A 27,919-nucleotide genomic window follows, 5' to 3' on the forward strand; every position below is an offset into this window, starting at 1 on the left:
CTGCACTCTAAGCTAATACACTCTGTGCTAATGCACTTTACTCTGTAACACTCAACTCTATGCCCCTGCACTCTACATCAATACACTGTACATCATTCTAATCTACTCTGCACCTCTGCACTCTATGCCACGGCACTCTACACTACTTTACTCTATGACATCACACTCTATGCCACTTTATGCAGCTCCACTCTAACCTGCACTTCTCCACTCTAAGCCACCTCACTCTACTGTGAAATAATCTACTTTATGCCACTGCACTCTACCCTGCGCCTCTCCACTCTATGCAACTGCACTCTACTCTGAATCAATCTATTCTACGCCACTGTACTCTATACCACTCTGACCACTGCACTCTAGTTCAATGCACTCTACACCACTGCAACCTGACACTCTGCAACACTGCTCTGGCCGCCACTATACTATACACCACTCTGCTCTGTACTACTGCATTTTGCACCAATATACTCTATTCCACTGCATTCTATGCCACTCTACTCTGCCCAATGCCACTCTATGCAACTGCACTCTACACCAGTGTACTCTAAACAACTGCACTGCCCTTTACTCTGCACCACTGTACTCTATGCCACTGTTCTCTGTACCACTCTACACCACTGCACTGACACTCTACTCTGCAACTCTGCACTCTACACCACTCTACTCTATGCCACTGCACTCTAGGCACTTTACTCTACACCACTCTACAATACTCCACTCTGCACCACTTTACACCACTACACTCTATGCCACATGAGTCTACTCTTCACTCTATGACACTGCACCACTCTGCATTACTGCACTCTCTGCTACTCTATTGTATGCCACACTACTTCACTGCACTCTATGTAACTCTACCCTGTGCCACTCTATGCCACTGCACTCTGCGCCAATGCACTCTAAACAACTGCACTGTACGACACTGCCCTCTATTCTGTACCACTGTACTCTATGCCACTGCTTTGTGCCACTCTACTCCACTCTACATCACTGCACTGACACTCTACTCTGCAGTGTTGCACTCTCCACCACCGTACTATACACCAATGTACTATGTACTACTGCATTCTATGCCACTGCACTCTATGCCACTCTACTCTGCATCACTCCACTCTACAGCACTTTGCCCTACTCTGCACCACTCTACACTACACCACTGCACTCCCTGCAACGTGAGTCTGCTCTGCAATCTATGTCACTGCACCACTCTACCCTTCTGCTCTCTCTGCTACTCTATTGTATGCCACTCTACTCCACTGCACTCTATGCCACTCTACTCTGTCCCATGCCACTCCATGCCACTGCACTCTAAACCACTGCACTCTACGCTAACGCACTCTAAACAACTGCACTGTACCCCACTGCACTGTACTTTGCACCACTGGGCTCTACACCACTGCTCCTATGCTACTCTGCTCCACTCCACACCACTTTGCCACTAGCTTTAAGCCATGCTGAACAGCAGCTACTCTGGTGTATAACATGGCTAATGGCCAAAAAAACATTAGCAAAGCCAATAACCCTTTCGTAGATGAGACCTATTGGCTTTGCCAATGTTTGTTAGTACTAGTCGGTACCGAGGTACCTGAACGAACTGTGAAAAATACAATTACATCATAACAAAGGCTGCTACAAAATGCGCAAATACCTTTTGGTTAAATTAAAAAAAAAAGTGCTTCTCAAATACAGATTTGAATAATATACAGTTTGTACCTAGTGATAAAAAAATGTATAACACTCCATAAAAACCACACACTCCACAGCTCACCTTGGAACACCAGTACAATACCTCTCTGAAAGAAATATCTTTGCCACCAGAAAACTTCAAGTGACTCCTTTTAGTAAAGTCAATGCAGGTTTTCAAGCCCCTTTGTATTTGCAGATTTACCAGTTGGGCACATTTGCATGTCTTTAGGGAAGGAGACACCCTGGCAAGAAGGCCTATTCTTATCTGTCTGCCCCTCCCTCCCTCAGAGCACAGGAGACCCCATGCCTTCCTCTGCCCATAATTTCGCCCTGCCTCCTTTGCCCTTTAGGTGAAAGCTAAAATTACGGACAAATGCCGTCCGTTAAAGCTTTCATCACGGACAACGGACAGCAGGGCGAAATTACGGACAGTCCGTGAAATTTACGGACGGGTGGTCACCCTAAGAGGCAGCCAATCATATTTAAAACAAACGTGGGAGCCTGTGCCTGCCCAGGTAATAACCAGTCGACTATTCATGTGCACTTCATGATGGTATGAGAGGTTTAGCTGCAAAGCACAAATAGCAGAAAGGAAAATATGGCTTCCATGTGTGTTTGTTCTTTCTCGTAGACTGCCAGCATGTGCGCTGCCGTCATATGACCATGTCAGCAGTCACAATAGTAACTGAGCCTATGGTTTATTGAGGCAGAATCTGATCCAGAATTGATGATTCTGTTTTAGAAACAGTGGCCAAATGGTAAAACTTTACCAATTGAATTGACACCCAACGATTGAAGATTATGGCACAAATTAATTTTACCGCAGTTACTGGTTTTGCTGGATGGAAGACTGGGCGAAATGAAGTTTTGTTATATATATATATATTTTTTTTCTTGGACCAGCTCTTAGAGTTTCAGAACCTAACCCACAGCAGCTATAGGTCTAGAGGCATCTTTTCATCTCTGTTGAGGATAGGACAACTGTGTGACGAGTTCTTATTGGAACTGCAATGAAGAATGTGTTATTGAAGCTGCCTCCAAACTTCCCCCGGGGAGAAGGATTTCAGGAAAAAAGAATAGGAACGCTAAGTGATATTCCATAAACTGTATGATTCTGTTTAACCCCTTCGCTGCCAGGCCTTTTCCCCCTCCTGTGCCAGGCCTTTTTTTGCCTCTTTGGGGCAGTTCGCGCTTAGGCCCTCATAACTTTTTGTACACATAAGCTAACCAAGCCAAATTTGCGTCCTTTTTTTCCAACATCCTAGGGATTCTAGAGGTACCCAGACTTTGTGGGTTCCCTTGAAGGAGGCCAAGAAATTGGCCAAAATACAGTGAAAATTTCCTTTTTTTCAAAGAAATTGGAAAAAGTGGCTGCAGAAGAAGGCTTGTGGATTTCCCCCTGAAAATGGCATCAACAAAGGGTTTGCAGTGCTAAACTCAGCAGCTTCCTAGCATTCAGGAACAGGCAGACTTGAATCAGAAAACCCAATTTTTCAACACAATTTTGGCATTTTACTGGGGCATACCCCATTTTTGCATTTTTTTGTGCTTTCAGCCTCCTTCCAGTCAGTGACAGGAATGGGCATGAAACCAATGCTGGATCCCAGAAACCTAACCATTTCTGAAAAGTAGACATAATTATGAATTCAGCAAGGGGTCATTTGTGTAGATCCTACAAGGGTTTCCTACAGAAAATAACAGCTGAAAAATAAAAATATTGAAATTGAGGTGAAAAAACCATCAATTTTTCTCTACGTTTTACTCTGTAATTTTTCCCTGCAATGTCAGATTATGGAAAGCAATATACCGTTACGTCTGCTGGACTCCTCTGGTTGCGGGGATATATAGGGCTTGTAGGTTCATCAAGAACCCGAGGAACCCAGAGCCAATAAATGAGCTGCACCCTGCAGTGCGTTTTCATTCTATACCGGGTATACAGCAATTCATTTGCTGAAATATAAAGAGTAAAAAATTGCTATCAAGAAAACCTTTGCATTTCCAAAAAGGGCACAAGATAAGGTGCTGAGGAGCAGTGGTTATTTGCACATCTCTGAATTCCGGGGTGACCATACTAGCATGTGAATTATAGGGAATTTCTCAAATAGATGTATTTTTTACACACTCTCCTATATTTGGAAGGAAAAAATGTAGAGAAAGACAAGGGGCAATAGCACTTGTTTTGCTAATCTATGTTCCCCCAAGTCTCCCGATAAAAATGATACCTCACTTGTGTGGGTAGGCCTAGCGCCCGCGACAGGAAACGCCCCAAAACGCAACGTGGACACATCCCATTTTTTTGAAAGAAAACAGAGGTGTTTTTTGCGAAGTGCCTACCTGTAGATTTTGGCCTCTAGCTCAGCCGGCACCTAGGGAAACCTACCAAACCTGTGCATTTCTGAAAACTAGAGACCTAGGGGAATCCAAGATGGGATGACTTGCGGGGCTCGGACCAGGTTCTGTTACCCAGAATCCTTTGCAAACCTCAAAATTTGGATAAAAAAACACATGTTCCTGACATTTCTGTGACAGAAAGTTCTGGAATCTGAGAGGAGCCACAAATTTCCTTCCACCCAGCGTTCCCCCAAGTCTCCCAATAAAAATGATACCTCACTTGCGTGGGTAGGCCTAGCGCCCGCGACAGGAAACACCCCAAAGCGCAACGTGGACACATCCTAAATTTTGGAAGAAAACAGAGGTGTTTTTTGCGAAGTGCCTACATGTAGATTTTGGCCTCTAGCTCAGCCGGCACCAAGGGAAACCTACCAAACCTGTGCATTTCTGAAAACTAGAGACCTAGGGGAATCCAAGGAGGGGTGACTTGCGGGGCTCGGACCAGGTTCTGTTACCCAGAATCCTTTGCAAACCTAAAAATTTGGCTAGAAAAACACATGTTCCTCACATTTCTGTGGCAGAAAGTTCTGGAATCTGAGAGGAGCCACAAATTTCCTTCCACCCAGCGTTCCCCCAAGTCTCCCGATAAAAATGATACCTCACTTGCGTGGGTAGGCCTAGTGCCCACGACAGGAAACACCCCAAAGCGCAACGTGGACACATCCAAAATTTTGGAAGAAAACAGAGGTGTTTTTTGCGAACTGCCTACCTGTAGATTCTGGCCTCTAGCTCAGCCGGCACCTAGGGAAACCTACCAAACCTGTGCATTTCTGAAAACTAGAGACCTAGGGGAATCCAAGGAGGGGTGACTTGCGGGGCTCGGACCAGGTTCTGTTACCCAGAATCCTTTGCAAACCTCAAAATTTGGCTAAAAAAACACATGTTCCTCACATTTCTGTGGCAGAAAGTTCTGGAATCTGAGAGGAGCCACAAATTTCCTTCCACCCAGCGTTCCCCCAACTCTCCCGATAAAAATGATACCGCACTTGCGTGGGTAGGCCTAGAGCCCGCAACAGGAAACACCCCAAAGCGCAACGTGGACACATCCTAAATTTTGGAAGAAAACAGAGGTGTTTTTTGCGAAGTGCCTACCTGTAGATTTTGGCCTCTAGCTCAGCCGGCACCTAGGCAAACCTACCAAACCTGTGCATTTCTGAAAACTAGAGACCTAGGGGAATCCAAGGAGGGGTGACTTGCGGGGCTCGGACCAGGTTCTGTTACCCAGAATCCTTTGCAAACCTCAAAATTTGGCTAAAAAAACACATGTTCCTCTCATTTCTGTGGCAGAAAGTTCTGGAATCTGAGAGGAGCCACAAATTTCCTTCCACCCAGCGTTCCCCCAAGTCTCCCGATAAAAATGATACCTCACTTGCGTGGGTAGGCCTAGCGCCCGCGACAAGAAACACCCCAAAGCGCAACATGGACACATCCAAAATTTTGGAAGAAAACAGAGGTGTTTTTTGCGAAGTGCCTACCTGTAGATTTTGGCCTCTAGCTCAGCCGGCACCTAGGGAAACCTACCAAACCTGTGCATTTCTGAAAACTAGAGACCTAGGGGAATCCAAGGAGGGGTGACTTGCGGGGCTCGGACCAGGTTCTGTTACACAGAATCCTTTGCAAACCTCAAAATTTGGCTAAAAAAACACATGTTCCTCACATTTCTGTGGCAGAAAGTTCTGGAATCTGAGAGGAGCCACAAATTTCCTTCCACCCAGCGTTCCCCCAAGTCTCCCGATAAAAATGATAGCTCACTTGCGTGGGTAGGCCTAGCGCCCGCGACAGGAAACACCCCAAAGCGCAACGTGGACACATCCTAAATTTTGGAAGAAAACAGAGGTATTTTTTGCGAAGTGCCTACCTGTAGATTTTGGCCTCTAGCTCAGCCGGCACCTAGGGAAACCTACCAAACCTGTGCATTTCTGAAAACTAGAGACCTAGGGGAATCCAAGGAGGGGTGACTTGCGGGGCTCGGACCAGGTTCTGTTACCCAGAATCCTTTGCAAACCTCAAAATTTGGCTAAAAAACACATGTTCCTCACATTTCTGTGGCAGAAAGTTCTGGAATCTGAGAGGAGCCACAAATTTCCTTCCACCCAGCGTTCCCCCAAGTCTCCCGATAAAAATGATACCTCACTTGCGTGGGTAGGCCTAGCGCCCACGACAGGAAACACCCCAAAGCGCAACGTGGACACATCCAAAATTTTGGAAGAAAACAGAGGTGTTTTTTGCGAAGTGCCTACCTGTAGATTCTGGCCTCTAGCTCAGCCGGCACCTAGGGAAACCTACCAAACCTGTGCATTTCTGAAAACTAGAGACCTAGGGGAATCCAAGGAGGGGTGACTTGCGGGGCTCGGACCAGGTTCTGTTACCCAGAATCCTATGCAAACCTCAAAATGTGGCAAAAAAAACACATGTTCCTCAAATTTCTGTGGCAGAAAGTTCTGGAATCTGAGAGGAGCCACAAATTTCCTTCCACCCAGCGTTCCCCCAAGTCTCCCGATAAAAATGATACCTCACTTGCGTGGGTAGGCCTAGCGCCCGCGACAAGAAACACCCCAAAGCGCAACGTGGACACATCCAAAATTTTGGAAGAAAACAGAGGTGTTTTTTGCGAAGTGCCTTCCTGTAGATTTTGGCCTCTAGCTCAGCCAGCACCTAGGGAAACCTACCAAACCTGTGCATTTCTGAAAACTAGAGACCTAGGGGAATCCAAGGAGGGGTGACTTGCGGGGCTCGGACCAGGTTCTGTTACCCAGAATCCTTTGCAAACCTCAAAATTTGGCTAAAAAAACACATGTTCCTCACATTTCTGTGGCAGAAAGTTCTGGAATCTGAGAGGAGCCACAAATTTCCTTCCACCCAGCGTTCCCCCAAGTCTCCCGATAAAAATGATACCTCACTTGCGTGGGTAGGCCTAGCGCCCGCGACAGGAAACACCCCAAAGCGCAACGTGGACACATCCAAAATTTTGGAAGAAAACAGAGGTGTTTTTTGAGAAGTGCCTACCTGTAGATTTTGGCCTCTAGCTCAGCCGGCACCTAGGGAAACCTACCAAACCTGTGCATTTCTGAAATCTAGAGACCTAGGGGAATCCAAGGAGGGGTGACTTGCGGGGCTCGGACCAGGTTCTGTTACCCAGAATCCTTTGCAAACCTCAAAATTTGGCTAAAAAAACACATGTTCCTCACATTTCTGTGGCAGAAAGTTCTGGAATCTGAGAGGAGCCACAAATGTCCTTCCACCCAGCGTTCCCCCAAGTCTCCCGATAAAAATGATACCTCACTTGCATGGGTAGGCCTAGCGCCCGCGACAGGAAACACCCCAAAGCGCAACGTGGACACATCCAAAATTTTGGAAGAAAACAGAGGTGTTTTTTGCGAAGTGCCTACCTGTAGATTTTGGCCTCTAACTCAGCCGGCACCTAGGGAAACCTACCAAACCTGTGCATTTCTGAAAACTAGAGACCTAGGGGAATCCAAGGAGGGGTGACTTGCGGGCTCGGACCAGGTTCTGTTACCCAGAATCCTTTGCAAACCTCAAAATTTGGCTAAAAAAACACATGTTCCTCTCATTTCTGTGGCAGAAAGTTCTGGAATCTGAGAGGAGCCACAAATTTCCTTCCACCCAGCGTTCCCCCAAGTCTCCCGATAAAAATGATACCTCACTTGCGTGGGTAGGCCTAGCGCCCGCGACAGGAAACACCCCAAAGCGCAACGTGGACACATCCAAAATTTTGGAAGAAAACAGAGGTGTTTTTTGCGAAGTGCCTACCTGTAGATTTTTTTGGCCTCTAGCTCAGCCGGCACCTAGGGAAACCTACCAAACCTGTGCATTTCTGAAAACTAGAGACCTAGGGGAATCCAAGATGGGGTGACTTGCGGGGCACGGACCAGGTTCTGTTACCTAGAATCCTTTGCAAACCTCAAAATTTGGCTAAAAAAACACATGTTCCTCACATCTCTGTGGCAGAAAGTTCTGGAATCTGAGAGGAGCCACAAATTTCCTTCCACCCAGTGTTCCCCCAAGTCTCCCGATAAAAATGATACCTCACTTGCGTGGGTAGGTCTAGCGCCCGCGACAGGAAACACCCCAAAGCACAACGTGGACACATCCCATTTTTTGAAAGAAAACAGTGCCTACCTGTGGATTTTGGCCTGTAGCTCAGACGGCACCTAGGGAAACCTACCAAACCTGTGCATTTCTGAAAACTAGAGACCTAGGGGAATCCAAGGAGGGGTGACTTGCAGGGCTCGGACCAGGTTCTGTTACCCAGAATCCTTTGCAAACCTCAAAATTTGGCTAAAAAAACACATGTTCCTCACATTTCTGTGGCAGAAAGTTCTGGAATCCGAGAGGAGCCACAAATTTCCTTCCACCCAGCGTTCCCCCAAGTCTCCCGATAAAAATGATACCTCACTTGTGTGGGTGGGCCAGGTGCCTGCAACAGAATAAGGCCCAAAACCTGAAGGGATAGAAGGGATAGCACAGCAAGTTTATAAGGGCATATTCTTTTATACATCTTTAGACGGACTCTGCTTTGGGGACCCACATAAGTGAGGTGTCATTTTACTTGGGAGACTGAGGGGAAAACTGGGGAGTAGGAATTTTGTGCTGGAGCGGTGATCCTACTAAGAAAAATCAGGAAAATATGCTTTTTTATGCAAATTTTGAGGTTTACAGAGGAGTCTGGGTAAGAAAATGTTGGGGGAGCCACGCAAGCCACACCTCCCTAGACTCCTTGGGGTGCCTAGTTTTAAAACGTTTCTGGGTTTTGTAGGTTTCCCTACATGACGGCCGCACCCAGGACCAAAAACATAGGTGGGCCCTCCCCCCCAAACACAGGTATTTTTGGAATATATCACTTTGATGTGTGCACATACGTCCGTGGTGTGCCAAACACTAAAATTGTGAAAAGAAACACACTTAGGTTATGTGAAGAAGACCCCTCACCCACCAACCAAGTTGGTGGCATGCTTCATCATCGGGGTCCCACCCGAGGCACCTAGCGTGTCTCAAGTGTGCTGCGACGCCTGATTACAGCGGAGCAGGTTTTGTCATTTGTACCACACATACTGGTTGGATTTGGCACGAGGGTGAGTGATGGTTCAGTAGATCAAATTTTATTAACAAGAGATTTCACAAAAGTGAAATGCACTGGTAATAACTGAAAGGCCAAAAAACTGAACCAATGACTCACAGCTCGTGAGCTGTAAAGCCACGACAAGGCACCAACCGCTTTACAGTCCATTCACACACCTTTCATACATGACATGCACTAGACCATTCACGCCGCCAGCCACGGGCCCAGCACATTACAAAACTCGCATCCACAGACAGCGCCAGTCAAGGGCCCATCACTTTCATACGCCCACATGCCTGATACAGCAATCACACCAGCTGATGAGTGTGTGGACTGGCGTTTGGCCAGCACTGCCAGCCAAGCGCCACCCCACCCACACCACCAGCCAAGCGCCACCCCACACACACCGCCAGCCCAGCGCCACCCCACACACACCGCCAGCCAAGCGCCACCCCACACACACCGCCAGCCAAGCGCCACCCCACACACACCGCCAGCCAAGCGCCACCCCACCCACGCCGCCAGCCAAGCGCCACTCTACACATGCCATCCCCTTTTTTTTGTTTTTAAACAACAAAGAAACCACTAATCATAAATTAGTACAAAACTACAAACACAAAAGCTCTAACTGAATACATGACTAATGCCAACCGTGAAACCGAACATATAAAAATATAAAACACCAGTTTACGCTCACGGAATTTCCCAATAATTCTTCTGTGTGTGGTAGCTCCTGAAACAGCCACCCACACACAGCCCAGGCTTTGAAGGACAATCAGGGCAGTACATCCTAGTCTCCTTCGTGATACCTCTTCGAGCACAGACTCTACATCTCTTAGCAGGAAAGTTTTTTTTGGCCATGGGAGGAATGTGCTCAGCAAAGTGACGATCTTTCAATCTAGCCACATCCTCCACCACTGCTTCTCTAGGAACTCTTGCCTGTTCCAGCACAACAAGGCTAGCTATGATAGACTCCTGAAATTTCACAAATGTCATCCTTGACTCTGGAGAACTATCCTTAAACACAACAAAAGCATTAAAAGTTGCCAAGTGGAACAAGTGAAGCGCTAATTTCTTATACCACACATAAGACTTACGAGCAGCAGTGTAAGGTTCTAACCTCTGATCTACTCTATCAACACCACCATGTGCTTATTATAGTCTAAGATGCACACAGGTTTGCGCACTTCGGCAACCTGACACCAAACAGCCACAGGTGAAGTACTCTCATCATGGATGGTGCTTAGCATGTATACATCCCTCTTGTCTACAAATTTCAGAGCTAGCAGCTCATCATTCCGCAAGGCACTGCACTGTCCCTTCTCAAGTTTTTTACAGACAAGCTCTTTTGGATAGCCTTTCCGATTAGAGCGGATTGTGCCACAAGCAACAGTGTCCACTCTGAACAACTCCTTAAACAACCGAACTCCAGTGTAGAAGTTATCTACATATAAATGGTGACCTTTGTTAAACAGTCGTCTACCAAGTTCCCACACAATTTTCTCACTAACTCCAAAAGTGGGAGGACAACCAGGGGGGTCAATATTGGAATCCCTACCAGTGTAGACCCGGAAATTATAAACATATCCTGTACTACTTTCTGACAGCATATACAATTTAATTCCATACCGTGCCCTCTTGCTAGGAATGTACTGCCTAAAAACCAAAGGACCCTTGAACAGGACCAAAGACTCATCTACAGATATTTCTTTCCCTGGAACATAGATCTCTGAAAACCGATCTACCAAATGATCAAGGACAGGTCTAATCTTAAAAAGACGGTCAGAATCAGGATGATCTCGTGGCAAGGCTAAAGCATTATCTACAAAATGCAACATCCGAAGAAGAAGCTCATACCGGTTATGACTCATGATGGCAGGAAATATAGCAGTTGCCATCAAGGGACTAGTAGACCAATATGAAGACAGCGACGGCTTCCTTATCAGCCCCATCAAAAAAGTTAAACCCAAGAACTTTTTCAACTCTTCCAGATTTGTGGGAATCCACCGGCTAGCTCTAGAGTGTGGCCTAAGTCTGGCAGCGTTGTCCCTCAAAAACTGCTCTGCATACAAATTAGTCTGCTCAACAATCTCTTCCAAAAATATATCGTCCATAAACAACTCAAAAAAGTTGGCCGGCAAAAAGTTTTCTGTATTAACTCGACACCCTGGAAAACCAGTAAACGCAGGCAACTGTGGCTGCTCCATGTTTGGTGCAACCCATGCGTCAGGTCTTCCAATGGGAAGCCTTTCAGCCGCTGGCTCCTGCACCATTGGCACATCACTGTCCTCCTCTAAAACAGGCCCTTCATCAGCACTGAGAGTGGCTTCATCATCAGATGATTCATCTCTGACAGAAAATTCACTTCCAGAATCCTGCACTTCCTCCTCTGCCTCAGATGCAGAGTCAGTCTCATATTCGTGGTCAGAAGATGACTCAAAAAGCACACTAACAACCTGCTGAGCGGTCATCCTACGGCTGGCCATGATCCTTCCTACAAAAATTAACTGGACAAATACACCACCAACAACCAGCACTGTGTAAGATAAGTAACAAAGTATAGGTTTATCACTAAGAATTATAAACTCAAAAACTATACTGCTCACTTGCCTGAAAAAGCTTGACTCACCAGCAACTACTCTGCACAGCCACAGCAATCACCAACGATATCCCACTAAAAAGAGAAAAAAAAAAGCAAATTAGACATAAGACAACACAATAATCATTGTGCATAACTCTAAGGACAATTTCACACACAATCCTGCATTCAGTACACCACCTACAAACATGTCATTCATGCATTGCAACAATACTCACTTGGAGTAAATTTATTTACTTACCTAAAACATGCAACTACGCAAACCGCAGGACAACTACTGCCAAAACTGCAACAAGCCACAGCAAAGTCAGCAAAAGCTTTGAACTAGAACAAAAAGGAGAAAAACTGTTATTATCATAAAAGCAAATACTTCGCCAGTTGACAAACACTCCTCCACTAACCATTTTTTCATTTTCCCTTGTGTCTAGTCTTCTCTGCTTGGGGGAAGATGGGCCTAAAAAAAAATAGGCCAATCTACCCCCAAGGGGAGGGGGCAGAAATCGCCCAGATTACATTGCACCCTTTGGGGGGGGGCGACCCTTGCCCAAGGGGCCACACCCCCACACAAAGCACACACACACACACATATAGTATCCCTGGCGCTATGGGGATTCTGCCCTCCTTGGGGACAGAAAGGCCTAAAAAATAGGCATATCTGCCCCCAAGGGGGGCAGAACTGCCCAAAAATACATGTGGGCCCCTGGGGGCGACCCTTGCCCAAGGGGCCGCCCCCCAACACAAAAAATAAAAACCAACAATAAAATCCCTGGTGTCTAGTGGCTTTCTGCCCCCCTTGGGGGCAGATCGGCGTAAAAATAGGGCCAATCTGCCCCCAAGGGGGGCAGAAACGACGATAAATACATTGCGCCCCCGGGGGGAGCGACCCTTGCCCAAGGGGCCACCCCCCAACACAAAGCACACATACAAACATATCTTTCTGGTGCTATTGGGATTCTGCCCCCCTTGGGGGCAGAAAGGCCTAAAAAAATAGGCCTCTCTGCCCCCAAGGGGGGCAGAACTGCCCAAAAATACATGTGGGCCCCTGGGGGCGACCCTTGCCCAAGGGGCCGCCCCCCAACACAAAAAATAAAAACCAACAATAAAATCCCTGGTGTCTAGTGGCTTTCTGCCCCCCTTGGGGGCAGATCGGCCTAAAAATAGGGCCAATCTGCCCCCTTGACAATAAATACATTGCGCCCCCGGGGGGAGCGACCCTTGCCCAAGGGGCCACCCCCCAACACAAAGCACACATACATATATACTATTTCTGGCGCTATTGGGATTCTGCCCCCCTTGGGGGCAGAAAGGCCTAAAAAAAATAGGCCTATCTGCCCCCAAGGGGGGCAGAACTGCCCAAAAATACATGAGGGCCCCTGGGGGCGACCCTTGCCCAAGGGGCCGCCCCCCAACACAAAAAATAAAAATCAACAATAAAATCCCTGGTGTCTAGTGGCTTTCTGCCCCCCTTGGGGGCAGATCGGCCTAAAAATAGGGCCAATCTGCCCCCAGGGGGGCAGAAACGACGTAAAATACATTTGCCCCCAAAGGGGAGCGACCCTTGCCCAAGGGGTCGCTCCCCTACACTAATAAGCACTCAACAGAGAAATCCCTGGTGTCTAGTGGGCATTCCTGCTGCCCGATCGCATCGCGATCGGGCAGCAGGAATGCTCAAAGAGACATCGAGGGAAAGTAAAACCCTTTCCTTTCCCTCGATGCCTCTCTCAGAGCACCCCCTCCCCGCACGAAGGTGAAATACTCACCTTCTCCCTTGACGCGCTGGAAGCAAATGGCTTCCAGCGCGTCTTTCCCACTTTCCATGAAATCAGCGCGCGATTGCACGCTGACGTCATGGGGGGCGGGGGGGTGGGCGTGAAAGGGGAAGGGATTCCCCTTTCAGCCCTGGCCTGGGGGTGTTGGGGGGCGGCCCTCGGGGGAAGCGCTAGCGCTTCCCCCGACTGCCAGTCCCAGGACGTAATGGTTACGTCCATGGCGCCACACGGGCGCTGCCATGGACGTAACCATTACGTCCCTGGCGGGGAAGGGGTTAACATTTATCAGCAGTGTTCACTATTCTGAGTGCATTCTATACATTTTGGTATTATGACACATCTGTACCAAGCTGTTCTTGCAGTCAAGGTTGCCTGTGGAGATTGCACTGTAATGAATGGAAAACAGTCATCCTACAGAGCGTGTTTGACCATACTCTGAATGAAACATTCAAGTTACTGTTGTTGTTACGAGGCATTACAAACCTTTTATTACAATTTGGGTGGTGGTATTACTTTGTTGCCACACCCAGAGTAATATAGAGCATTAATGTGCAGGCACAAACTATAATTCATCTTATTATGTGTAGGAAGTGGTCCTGTTTTGTCCAAGCATGCTGTCTTTATTGGATGGGCTGCCTTTGAGAGAAATTGGAAAGGGCCTTTGCTATGATAGTTATCAAACACTGAACTTGTAAAATATTTTCTCCAGTGTTTCATCATATATAGCTCCCAAACCTTCTCTTACGCAGTGGTAGACTTGGCGAGGAAATTTGCCAGGGCACCCAACAAAAGCGGCCCCCATCAGTGAATTTGATAACTAAAAAAATGGCCCATCTCTTCAAACTCGGGTAGTTTTGAACATGTGTAGATACACTCAATAAGTGTTCTGCAAGGGATGAAACACTGCAGGGCTTTAAGCTTGCAGCAGGCGCTGTTTGTTTTAATATCAAGGAAATCAAAAGTAAAAACCAGTTAGACTAAAGAACTGGCCCTCAAACAGTCAAAATCTCGGCCCACACACTGACCTGTCAGACCAGTGCATTGGGTAAAGACTGATTGCCCTATCGGCCAGTCTGACCCTGCTGTTGTAAAGGGTTCAGGATTGCCCTTGTGCCAGCATGAGCCAACACTAGACCGTCATACAGTCTTTATAAGGTTTTACCTCAATCCCACGATCCCTCAATCTCCCAATGTTTGCATGTCTGTCAAGGAACCCTTTAAGAGGCGTTTCCCCCTTGATTATCTCCTGAGTTGCCAGTAGATTTTCTGCATTGATCCATATTTCTTTGTCTGTACAGCGGCCCAAACATTGACATCACATGTAGCATTCCATTTTGAGTGGTTAACCTCTCTCCTGTTATATGTTCTTATGTTTCTGTGTTGTATGTGCACTAAAGGTAGTAGGGGTTGTAAAGCAGCTCTCTTTCCCAAAGTTGTATTGCTTTGATTGAACTTACCATTAAAATCCTTGAACCTATTGTGCCACCCATGTTTCAGATCTACATGACAAACATGTAAACAAAAAGCAAAATTTTATACAGCCAGGGTAGAAGCAATAGGATCTACATTTAGTAAGGCTAGACAACCCATTTAGATGACTCCACTACGGATCAGTAATATTCCCCAGTAGGATCGGCCAGGTTTGACCATCAAGCCTCAGTTGTCCCATCCTAATGGGCCTCACTATATTAGGTAGTTTCTCCGAAAAAGCACTGTGCATGTTCGATGCACTTTATAGGTACCTTTAACTATTGATTGGTAATTTATCTCTCAGCAGGGTTAATGGGCTGATACTCCATGAAGTGCTCTGCATTTGCCCTAACTAGGTCAAAGGTTATCCAATAATGAAAGAACTCAGTGTTTAGTTTCGAGATGGCAGAAAATACAGGGATAATATCTCCTACTACAGTGCATGACTGTAATCTGTGCATTGTAGCAAGACTTCATGTTGTGGTGAGTGTCTGATTGCTGGGACCAGTGGGATCTATTTTGTAAAATCCCTGGTTGGACATGTTACAAGATGGAGGGTGGGACACAGTTTCCTCAGACAATGGAAGTGTATTGCCTGAATCCCTGCAACTGAAAGTAGGAGACCCAGACATTAAAATGAAGGAGAATGGAGACAGGACTAACTTTAGAAATTCTAGGAGGACCCTTTTAGCAGTGGTTACTTATTTGTCCTTAAACAGCACTGCTTTGCACCTGCATTGAAGGCAAAGCGAGGTGAGTCTGAACATTCTGTTGCTAAGGGTGAGAAGGATTCTAGACAGGGCCTTCCCTTTTGTCTTCCCCTAATGGCTACCTCAGGAAAGTTGATAATAGCCTTGGCCTTCAAACTTCATTTTGCCCATGTTTCCAGATTCTCCTCCTTGGAGCCAGCATCATCACTGTGGTGTACCTTTAAGCTATTTAAAATGTCTACACATTCAGGGGCATATTTATGAGCCCCTAGCACCACCAGAGCATCACTTTAGGTGACGCCCTGGTGGCGCTATGCACTGAGCCGTATTTACAAGGTGCGTTAAGACACTTTTTGTAGCTTAACACCACCTTGTAAATATGTCCTCTTCACACACAGCACTTTGCGTGGAAGGGGTGTGCAATGGGTGTTGCTGTGGGCGTGCCACTGCAACACCAAATGCATTTTTACGCTGCTTCAGATTTACGTATTTTTGTAAACCTTAGGCAGTGCCAAAATCTAAAGCCACCTCAGGGGTGTCGTTAGCAAGGCGCAACAAGGGGATATACTTTTATTCCTCCTCGTCTTTTGCTTTATCTATGTGTGCTGCATTCTGTTGCATGTATAGAAAGAGCAAAATGCCAGAAATTATAGTTTATGTGTGAGAAAGTGTCCCATCCTGCACATAAACAGTCTTTCAAAATGACGCTTTGGCAGTTCTGTGTGTGCTGCATTTTGCAGCACACACAGAAGTGCCAAATCACCATTAGTGAGTGTTTATGTGCAGGAAGGGCTACCTTCCCACACATAAACAATCAAAACTCTCAACGCAAGCATTCTTGCACGATGGTTCAAGGATGCCTGCTTTGGCAGCTAAATTTAGCGCCAGCACAGGGGGAAATACACGGCTGTGCCATAGTCTAATAAATATGGGACATCCTTGCGTTTCTAAAGTGATGGAGCGCAGCGCTGCCAATTTTGGTGCAGCACAATGCTGCACCACTTTTTAGTAAATCTGGCCCTCAATGTTCGGTGCTTTGCTTCGTGTTGGAACTCCACCCTGGCAGTTAAAACTAGTTTCCAGGCATGTATGGTGTCTGTGTGGGACACCATAGCTGAGCAAGAAGAATTAGCTGCTCCTTGGGGTACTGAGTACTGCCAGACAAATATATGTGGAATCAATCATAAGCCATTGCATGAGATACTGAAACAGGTGGGGCAAAGAACAGCTCAACTAAACTTGGAAGAGTGGCAGCTAAACTGCAGAGTTACAGATCTGAGCTGGAGAATGTACCAGGAGGGAAGAATTCCACTGCTGATTGTTCGTCCCAGTTCTCAAGTGTAAGTGTAGACCACTGTTAGAAATGTGTGATGCAATGGAAGGCTTTGGGATGGAATATAGGGAGTTGACTGTGTCAAATGATAATATGTTGAAAGCAGTGCCAAATCTGATTAAAAAAGGGACCAGAAGGGAGACATTTTAAAAAGAAATGTGGATGAACTAACGATGTGTGATGAATATGTGAGGATATGGGGTAGCACCTTGGTTAGATGATGCCCTTGAAATGGCATAAATAGAAGTTTTGGTGGCCAGATATGGATGACGGAACATAGAAATGGGTCTTGTAGCATGAATTGTACAAAGAAGGTGAAGAAAGGTTAAAGGTGGGGGGTGTCAGATTTTTACACAGGGACCCATCTTGCAATAACAATTAATGCAAAAAACGTAATTTCCAAGCACAACAGTTGCTTGCATTCCAGTTGTTCACACTGTTACTAGGTCTGGGAGTAATTTTAATTACACCCGAATACCTCACATAATTTATTTGATGTATTTTGACTTGTAATAACACAATTGCAGCTGCTTGTGCAATTAAGAGTAATTTGAGGAAAAAATCTTACTGCAAGAGCACATTTAGCTAGTGAAAGTTGCAGCTCACCCTGTGGTTTATGTTCTGTTGCATTTAGTGCTCTTCTTCTAGTGCAACATGCATCTTCACACTAAGTTTGGATGAAAGTATGCATTTTTAGCACAAGAAACTAGCAATAAATGCCAGGAGTACTTTGGGATAAAAGTGCACCTTTAGTGAGCATGAGTGGTTGCTCACAATACTATTCAGTTTCTGTTACATGTATTGCTATTTCTTAGTGCAAAATACATCCTCACACGCATTTTATGCTAAGAAAATAACACTAAATGCTGAATTACTCTGGACTCGTAATCTCACATAACCTTTTGGAACTTTTAGGTAATTTGCATGATTACGCAACACGGAATTACATGAATTGCTCCCATCCCTGCAGTTACCGCTCTCCATTGCTTTCATTTTGCTGAGAATGGTGGCGTAGTTAAGCAATCTGGTGTGATGGTTTCAATTTGGAAATTTCACATAACAAACGTAACAGGAGATTTCCAAAACACAGTTTAACACAGTTTATATAGAGAATAAGGGTGCACAGTGGTACAAAATTTTCTTAGACTTTAATGGTCACTGCTTGTTTCTACCAGAACATAAACAATATATGGATGTGGTTGTTGAGGTGCACTCCAAATTGATTAAGGGCATGTTTTTGACAAAAATATCCATACAGTTAGCAATTAGAATCTTGTTGTGAATTTTCATTAGAGGGGGCGTCCCCTCATGCCTTGCACACAGTTTACATCTATCGAAATGAAGAACTTCCTCGAGGGTCACGGTAATAGGTACATTTGGGCAACTTTGTACAAACCCTAGACCGATGGTCAGGTAGAAACAATAAGCAGTTTGGTTAAAGGTCTTATGAAAATGGCAGTAAATTATAGCATACATTTGGAGTGTGCCATAAGGGACATCTGTGCTCCCCACAGCACAGTTGGGGTTGATTTGGAAATCTCCCTCTTAATTGATGAAAGGCAGGTGTGCAGGTTTGAAGTTAACAATGGGGTGGCTCCAATACTTTGCAGATTCTACAAGCAAGGTGGCATTGGATCAAGGGCCAGAAAAGATAAGGCTGACCAAAGGAGAATTAATCGAAGTTAAGCTTGGTAGAGTGTTTGCTGGTTTTAAAAATATAAGGGTCTGTGTAAAGTAAAGTCTGAGACTGATAGCTGGGTGGATTCGGAGAACGGACAAAGATGTAACTTGAGGCAAGAAGTCCTGCTATCAGAAGGGTGAAGAATGCCAAAAAATAAATGAGACAGAGGGAGGGTGGAGTGGGTTATTCCTCATATTGGATGCTGAATTGTGTGGTAGTTAGAAAGAAGGTACATGATGGCAGTGGAAGTAATGCTTCTGATCATGTGAGACTTGGAGAAATATTCAATCCAGTAACATCAGAGATCAAGGAGACCACCTGTTTGCTCGGGAGATTATAAATGGGGTGATACACACCTTGACCCATTGGATATTTCTAAATCTTAGTTTTGTATCTTGGTGCATTTCACCATTGATCGTTCACTAATATACTGCAATGTTTTGCTCTTTATATGTTGCTTTTTCCAAAGTGTTAAAGGGAAAAAAGTGTTGGACCTTACAGATTTCTGGAATGTCCCCATATTCCATTTCCTGATTTCTTTTTCATGTTGGAGCTCCAGGCGAGTAGTTAGATTAAGCTGCCTAGCCCGTATAGTCCACCCTTGGTTCATCTCTTTCCACTGAAACTTCTATCTATTTTTAGTGCTAGAGAAGACTTTACTACATACTACTTGCCATTGCTTAATTTTTAGCATAATGAGTGCCAACGCCCAAAGCACTGCTCAAAAGACTGTGGCCGGTGCTATTAAATATCCCTGTGTCAAATGCGAAGGCTCTGTAGTCCTTAATCCACCCCAGGCCTCTTTAATTTTCTGCCAGATGCTCTCCGCCCCTTTATCTCAATCTTTCAGGCTCCTGCTTTCTCCCTTGTTGATTTTTTTTTTTTTTGTCTTCTCTTCCTTCGTGTTTTCCCTTCGTGCGTTTTCCCCTCTGTTATCATCAGGGAATGTTTGATAAGGTAAAATAAGAGCTGGTGTACCACAGCGGCCCCGAAAATGAGTTGCAGAGGGCCCCTCCAGCAACCACTGGCTCAAATTACGCATTGCTACTTGCTGTGAGAGCTATCATCTTGCACAAAAGCGGTGTCTTCACTGCTGTTAGGCCATTTCATTTGAAAGGGCACCACGCCAAATTAGTTACAGGTCTTTAGACAGTGTTAAGTTAATTCTTCATTCCATTAGGTAATATAAGCATTTGGATCTTCCTTATATGCAAAATGAGTATAACTGTAGGATCCATAACATCACATATACAGACCACAAAACTTGGCTTCAGTTCCACACTTTATTTTTTACCAAGGAAGGGAGGGCTCCTTAGTCCAGCAAAACACTGCTGAGATCCAGGTCTGCATAACAGCCAGATTGCCTGAGATGAGGAGAAATCACTTGAAGACTGCAATTTTTTGGAGAACCGTGGTTCTTCTAGCACTTAGAAGACTGCCTGACTGCTCAGAAATTCAAGGATTCTACCTGGCAAAGCGGGATATACTTCCAGGAGAATAAAACAGATGTATTCCTAGTGAGTGGAGAAGAAAAAAAAACATACTTGCACTGGGAGTGTAACTGGAAGCAAACTGAGCTTATAGGGATCATCCAGCTTCCCTGGGTGTTTTATGTAATGAACTATGTGAAGCATCTAGCAAACAAAGTAACAGGATGCTGACTGGCGTCCCTGCAGCCTGACCAGAGGAACGTGTTCTAGCATTGCATCAAAGTGCAATCAATGGTGCTGTCTTTGCCAATGACCTGTCCCACAGATTTGGGGCTGAAACTTGGAAAGATGAGTACCAGCCTGCCACGCTGTTTGTTACAGGCAGCATGAGTGCAAAGCAGAGCCACCGCCTCTGGCCACAGACGAAGACATCGTTGGTGTAGCAATAAAGAGATCACTATCAAACTCTGTGTCAAGCTGGTAACACTGGGCCTTAAAGTAAAAGAGAGATTTCATTCTGAACTTATATAGATACTCTTGCTATTAGGAGAATATTGAGAAACTGGTTATCGAGTTATAGAAGATGATAGTTACTTGCACTACTTACGTGCACATCCTGATAATGAGCCCTGCATCTCTGCCTGATTATTTCCTGCAACCTGTTATCTATATTATGACATGGCAGATCTTGGGGACACCAACTGGCTGGGTTTGTCCATAATAGATGGCGTGGGGCTTGACTAGAAACCTGTAAATGGGATTGTGGAACCTAGTAGCTGAATCCCCAATTCTGAATTTAGTATTTTGTTTTACTGTGGCCCGCTTGATCCTGAATTTACCCCGATCCTCTTCAGCTAGAAGCAGCCTTAGACAGCTTCACTGGTTGCTCATTGATAAAAGGATTAAGTTCAAATTCCTTTGCTTAACCTATAAGGCACTTCATGCCGAATTATGCGAATACTTGAGCTCTGCCTTACAGCACTTTCAACCATCCAGGACCCTTAGATCCTCATTCAGACATTTGATTGCGGTACCCCGCTGCCATAAGGCTAGGTGGGGGGATGGAGCCTTCACGGTGGAGGCAGCAAGACTATGGAACTCCCTGCCCTTTCCGATTAGACAGACGGAGACATACATGATTTTCAGGAAAAAACTAAAAACGTGGCTCTTTTCCCAGTAGTTAGGGATTTCTTGATTTCATTTCCAGGGTTGGTCCCGGTCTCTATTTCGATGCTTTTTTTGCCGGAATGCACTTTACAAAAATCCTACAATACAATTAATTTACTTCTTTTTAATTAAGACAAGCGCTGGGTTTCACAGTGAATTACTGTGGTCATTGCTTGACTGTTTGAGTTTTAAGTCACTGCCTCCCACTGTATTTCCCTGAGAGCTTTTGACTCAACTTCCCATCCTCGTTATCCTCAGGGTCAAGTGTGGAAAGCATGTATTTTTTCCAGTTGCAGAGCCCTAATATGATGAACCCCAGCACAACAGACGCAAACCCCAACAAGAGCCTGCCCTGTTGGCCCCCTATAGGGGTCCATCACTTCCCCATTTGCTTATCATGACTGTCTCAAATGAATATAACTACCACTGACACATTTCACATGGATTGAAAACATTGGAAACACGGAGATTGGATTGAAATAGCTCTCTTCTACTTGCAAGGTGCAACATTTTTCTAGTACCGTCTGACTCCGACATGACTTCCTCAATTTACCACTGTGAAGAAGGTTAAAAAGAATGATTGGATCAATCGTGCAGAGAATGGTAGCACCCAAAAGAAGGCTACTTGCAACAGTTAGGTGGAGTTGTTGTAATATGGAAAAGCATACACAGCAGAAGCATAGGTCGATTGAATCATTTTTACTCCAACTATCTGGTAAATTGTGCATCAAAAGGACAATCGTTCCATACCAAACAGTAGCAGGTGCTAAAACCTTGCATGGTTTAATTTGCATAATCCATAACATGCTTACCACACCATCGGACCCTTGGGAACTGAATACAGCATGCCGGTGCTAGATACCTGTTCGTGTGGGTTGAAGAAAGGTACATGCTGCAAGAGAAAGGCTGCCCAACAAGTAAATCTCAACATTCATCCAATAGGTTCATAATTGTGAAACGCTAGTTAGACCGAGACAGAGATACATGCAAGGTAAGCAGGGCTACCGTAATCTACATTATAGAACGATTCCCTATTTTCTGGAAAGTAAGCTCGGTCAGGTTTATCGTTTTGTAAAATTGAGTAAATATTTATGCTGGAAACGTTGGGAATGTAGATGAATCTGACTCTGTATTGCTCGCTTTTGTTACAGGGCGGCAGTGGAAAAAAGGAAATTCTGCGGGTGGCAGGAAAACAATTTTGGAAGATATTTTGTTCTGCTAATTGCATAGCAGATGAATACTCTTGGGATAGAATCGTTGGCGCACCGAGGAACACCTATACTTCAGTGGAAAAACGTGTTCATCGAATTGGCATACTCATAATCAGCAAATAGATCATTTAAATTCAGTAAGTAGATTTAAACGAGCTCTTTAAATCGTGCGCGAACTAGTTAAAAACAAACAGCGCTGTACACGATGACGTTTTTAAATGTGTATACACTGACTTGTTTTGCAGTTTCAATATCAGTGTAAGCTCATGGGCGGTTGGAATTCCACTTGTAATATTCTGATTGGCCGTTGCAATGCTCATTCGAGGTATGCTGGTACTTTCATCGGCCTATCCGCAGATGTCGCATGTGCGTTCAGCTATGACTTTCCACCCACGTATCTAATCTAGTGTCCCCTACCTCTCTCCCCCTCCCTTCCTTCGCCCACTCCCCTAGTCTGCCAAATCTCTCAGGGTAAAACTGAAGTTTGGCGGTGTCTGGCTTCTCCGTGGTTTGCCCTAGGGACCGTCTGAGAGAACCGACTGAAGTGGATTTGCGGGCTCCGTTCCACGGCCGTGAAAGCAACCACAGACACGCCACAAGTTAATTGAGACTGTAGGTGGCAATTACCAGAGGAACTCGTTGAGCGAGAGACCTACATATTTTTGCCCTGAGCTATTGCCCTGCCAGGATGCAATTTTCATTTCGTGTTCTTAATTAACTCCACCTAGATTGCCTATACCAATTTCTTTAAGCCGCTCAGATAGGCCTGAGCCGGTCAGGTCAGTAGGAGGTGTGGGTGGATTATCCGGTGCCGTTTTATTTTCCTTTCTGTAGTCATGTTTGTCTCCTTATAAATGAAGAACTACAAAAATCAGAATATAGGGTCCAAAAAGAAGACTGTATGAAAGTCACTAAGCCGACATAGTATTGCTATCCGGTGAAGCAACCACGTCCATTAAGGATTGCTGTGCAGATCTAGGCCGGTGCTGGATTCCAACGCAGTGACACTGAAGGGTCACCATGGAGGTAGTGGGGGGTTCTTACGACGCTGGATGGACAGCTCTGTAGCTGTGAAACAGTAACATCTCTAAAACAGAGCAAAGCAGGGCCGTCATCATATAGCCAGTCTGGTCAGAACTCTTGCGGCTTGAGACTTTGGCCCTTTGCCTTCCCCAGTGGCCTTGGCTGAAAACGTAGGGGCTATTTTCGATAACTCTCTTTCCTTTGACACCCAGGTCAATAGAACCATGAGTTTTTGCTTTCTTATCATTAAAATTCTGAAAACAGTCTTCCCACTTGGTTCGGCTAAGCTCAGAGTAGCAATGGGCATTGCTTTACTTAAGCGTCTAAATTGTTACAATGCTTTGTACTTACCCATCATTAAGACTTTGCTCAACAGACTGCAGGCCATTCAGAATGTGGCTGCTCATCTGGTTTTGAATGTCCCTAAACAACTTTCAGTTAGGGAAGGCATGCACTCCCTCCGCTGGCTGCCTGTTAGGAAGCATGTGACATATAAAGCGCTCTGCATGGTATTCCTGGTTCTTCATCATCAAAGGCCGTGCCTCTGAGAACATAATTTCACTGCTATACCCAAAGTATGACAGCTTAAATGATCTTCACTTAGGAAGGTGACCATTCTAGGATTCCGGGAAGCCAGGTAGGGCAGTCACTCCTTTTCTGTAGCAGCAGCTACACTATGGAACACTCTGACCACTCAGATTGCGACTTGGACTCCTTTGTAGCCTTCCAGAAGGAAGTGAAATCCTGGCTTTTCTCCCTCCTGTGAAGGTAGCTCTCTGGTTGTAGTGGATGCTCTTTTTATTTACCAACTTTAGCGCTTTGTGCTTTTTTTGGCACAATGTGCTCTACGAATCCCCTTTCCATTTTCCATTTTTTGCCAGTCCTATACATTTCCCCTATGTTGCCTCGTCCTCATCCCAGTCATTACTTATGAGGTGCCTACCACCTCAAGAAAGGAGCAACAGGAGGAGGATCCTAAGATGCAAACCCCGCCTACCCTTACTGGCTGCCATAAAGGGCCTGGCTCTGCGCTCCATCCCTTTTGTAATGTGTCTTTGGCCTTTTAGCCATGCCCATGTCACACCTGTCACTTTTGTTGGTTCGTGGGCTTGCTTGCCTTGTAAAATCCGCTTGATTTCATTAGTGAAAGGCATACATACATCATGCCTTTTTCGGTATCTAGCCCTCCAGACAACTTTATGTATTCAGGATAATTTACTGTGCCTGCTTGACGTGGGAGGTGTCACTCTTCATCGTGGAAGCAGCGTGGAAATGGAGACTGATATACAATGTTCTAGCCCGGCCTCTGATTGCACTGGGGATGATTTACATTCTAACGTTCTCTGTGTGCCACTCCTTCCCAGTCCCCAGCGATAATCGGAACCGATGGAGGGAAACATTCTTTTCTGGTGCATGAGCACTGGGGCCTTGTTTGCGCTCGCACAAGAGGGCCCTCTCACAGTGTGCATGTGTGTCCTTCTGTTCTCAACCACGCAGGACTCACACCTTTTTCCCTTCTATTTTAGCAGGTAAGATCTGTTGTGCATACTGTGGACCCATATTTAACAAAAGTTCATGCAAAACAACATAGCAGGTCACCTTACTGTTCTATGCTCTGTGAAAGAGTAGGAATGCACTGTACTTACAATTATACAGTGCAATTCTGTTCTTTCCTAGCACTGGCTCACTTTTGGCTGCCAAGTGCCAATGCAGGCACCTTTGTCCCATTGTACAAGACTGCCTGAATTGTAGGCAGGATTGTTTTGTGCAGGATGGGGCACTGTCCTGCACAGAAGCAATCCTCAGATGCATTTTCCTCTAAGTGTGCTGCAGAAACCATCACAATTAGAAAGAGGAAAGAATAAGGAGAAATAGCAATATTTCTCTTTGTTGAAACTCTGGTGTAGAGGCATGCATCATTTTTAGGTCTACCAATGTTGGTAAATATGGGAATGTGTTAGAATCCTTGGTTGGGTTCATGGAAACACCCACACTTCAACCATGGCACGCCTCCATGCCCCAGAGTAATGCACAGCAGCAATCTCTGCTACCTTGCATTATTCTAGATTTATCAAGCCACTCTGAGCCAAGCAGGGTGTCCTCGTGTAGCTTGATAAATCTCATTTAGGTTTTGTGTCGCCATTGAGTCCCTTTGCATGACACGAGGGGGAAGTGGGTGATGCAAAACCTTGATAAATATGAGCCTGTGCATTTTGCATTCCTGTTGGCTAGAGGTTTGTGGGCAGTTTTCTCAGTGAGGATGGGCAAGCTTATTGAGAAAAGGAGCATGCATCTCTTTCTCCCTCATCTCCTACATGGTCATCTTGCTCGCCTGCCTCTTCTCATATGTGGCATAAACGATGGAGGAAGCAGAAGGAGGATTGTACCAAATACTTTGGAAGCCTTCAAAGGAGATTCTCTTATTCATTCCAGAAAAAAATCCAGTAATTTCCCTTCTAATTGTGGTGACTCAGAGGAGAGTGGCAGTTCTCCTATGAGTTTGGAACAGAAGGAAAAATGTATTTGTCAAAGACTGCTTGCCTGGCATTTTATCTCATATTAGAGCCAATATAGGCTTCCCTGCTATGGAGAAACCTGGGACCTCAGATGAGTCCCTTTTCTGAGACGATTTCAAAGGACTTGCAATGTCTGCTTGCCCATGCACCAGTTTGTTCTCAATGTTGTAAAACAACAGTGAAAGAATAGATTTAAAATTATGCTCTCAAGGTTGTATTCTCTGGAGAATATGGACAATGTTTTACTGACAACATTCATGTGGATTCTGTAGTGGCTAGACTGGTGGACCATTCTTCATGGCAGGAAAGAACATTCTAAAAGATGCACCTGATAAAAAGATGTACTTATTTGTGAAAACTGTCTTCTAGCATTCTTAATCATTGTTATATTAAGCATAATCAGCACAAGATTTAATTTCAGATGTCAAAAATGTCTCTAAAGTCAACCAAGAAGGGCTTAAGTGTTTGCCTCTGTCTGAGGACAATGAGAAGCAAATCTTTTGTTTTATGTAGTTCAATGAGTGCCGCAGCGATTTGAGCCAGACACAAGTTATATCTTAAGGTTTGGAATACTGATGCTGCTCAGAAGTCTACATCCTTGAAGATGCCATTCGAAGGTTCTAGGGGGCATATTTATACTCTGTTTGCGCCGGAATTGCGTCGTTTTTTTTTACGCAATTCCGACGCAAAACTAACTCCATATTTATACTTTGGCGTTAGACGCGTCTAGCGCCAAAGTCCATGGAGTTTGTGTCATTTTTTAGCGTGGACACCTACTTTGCGTTAATGATATGCAAGGTAGGCGTTCCCGTCTAAAAAATTGACTCCGAGGCATGTGCGCCGTATTTACACTCCCGGGCAAAATTCACGCCCGGGAGTGGGCGGGTCAAAAAAAATGACGTCCAGCCGCTTTTGCGCCGTTTTTTAGCGCCTGGTCAGGGCAGGCGTTAAGGGACCTGTGGGCTTGGAAGGAGCCCAGAGGTGCCCTCCCAAGCCCCCAGGGACACCCCCTGCCACCCTTGCCCACCCCAGGAGGACACCCAAGGCTGGAGGGACCCATCCCAGGGACATTAAGGTAAGTTCAGGTAAGTTTTTATTTTTATTTTGTTTTGTGGCATAGGGGGGCCTGATTTGTGCCCCCCTACATGCCACTATGCCCAATGGCCATGCCCAGGGGACAGAAGTCCCCTGGGCATGGCCATTGGGCAAGGGGGCATGACTCCTGTCTTTGCTAAGACAGGAGTCATTTCAATGGGGGTTGGGAGTCGAAAAAAATGGCGCAAATCGGGTTGAGGTGAAAAATTTGCCTCAGCCTGACTTGCCCCATTTTTTGGCGCCCAAGCTCCATATCCCCCTACGCCGGCGCTGCCTGGTGTACGTGGTTTTTTTTCACGCACACCAGGCAGCGCCGGCGGCTAACGCCGGCTAACGTCATTGAATAAATACGGCGCCCGCATGGCGCTTCAGAATGGCGTTAGCCGGCGCTATTTTTTTTGACGCAAAACTGCGTTAGCGCAGTTTTGCGTCAAAAAGTATAAATATGGCCCTAGGTTTTTTGGAGCTGAGCTGGTGGACAAACGTCATTTAAAAACAGAAAGAGGAGTCATGGTAACTTGAATAAGTGCACCTGACTATGCCAAGAAAGTGAATTCTCTTTTAAAAGGTTGGAGGTTAAATACTCCAGTGGGCTTCAGAGTGGATAACGATCACAATGGATCAGTGGAATTTGAAAATAGTCAGGAAGGGGGACTCCATAGAATTTCTGTCAGACCCTATTCTTATTGAGATCATTCATACTTCACTTCCAAAAAAACCTGTCAAGAGGAGAGCTTTTATCAATAGAGTCTCCACTC

Source organism: Pleurodeles waltl, chromosome 7, assembly GCF_031143425.1.
Source record: "Pleurodeles waltl isolate 20211129_DDA chromosome 7, aPleWal1.hap1.20221129, whole genome shotgun sequence".
Classification (NCBI taxonomy): Eukaryota; Metazoa; Chordata; class Amphibia; order Caudata; family Salamandridae; genus Pleurodeles; species Pleurodeles waltl.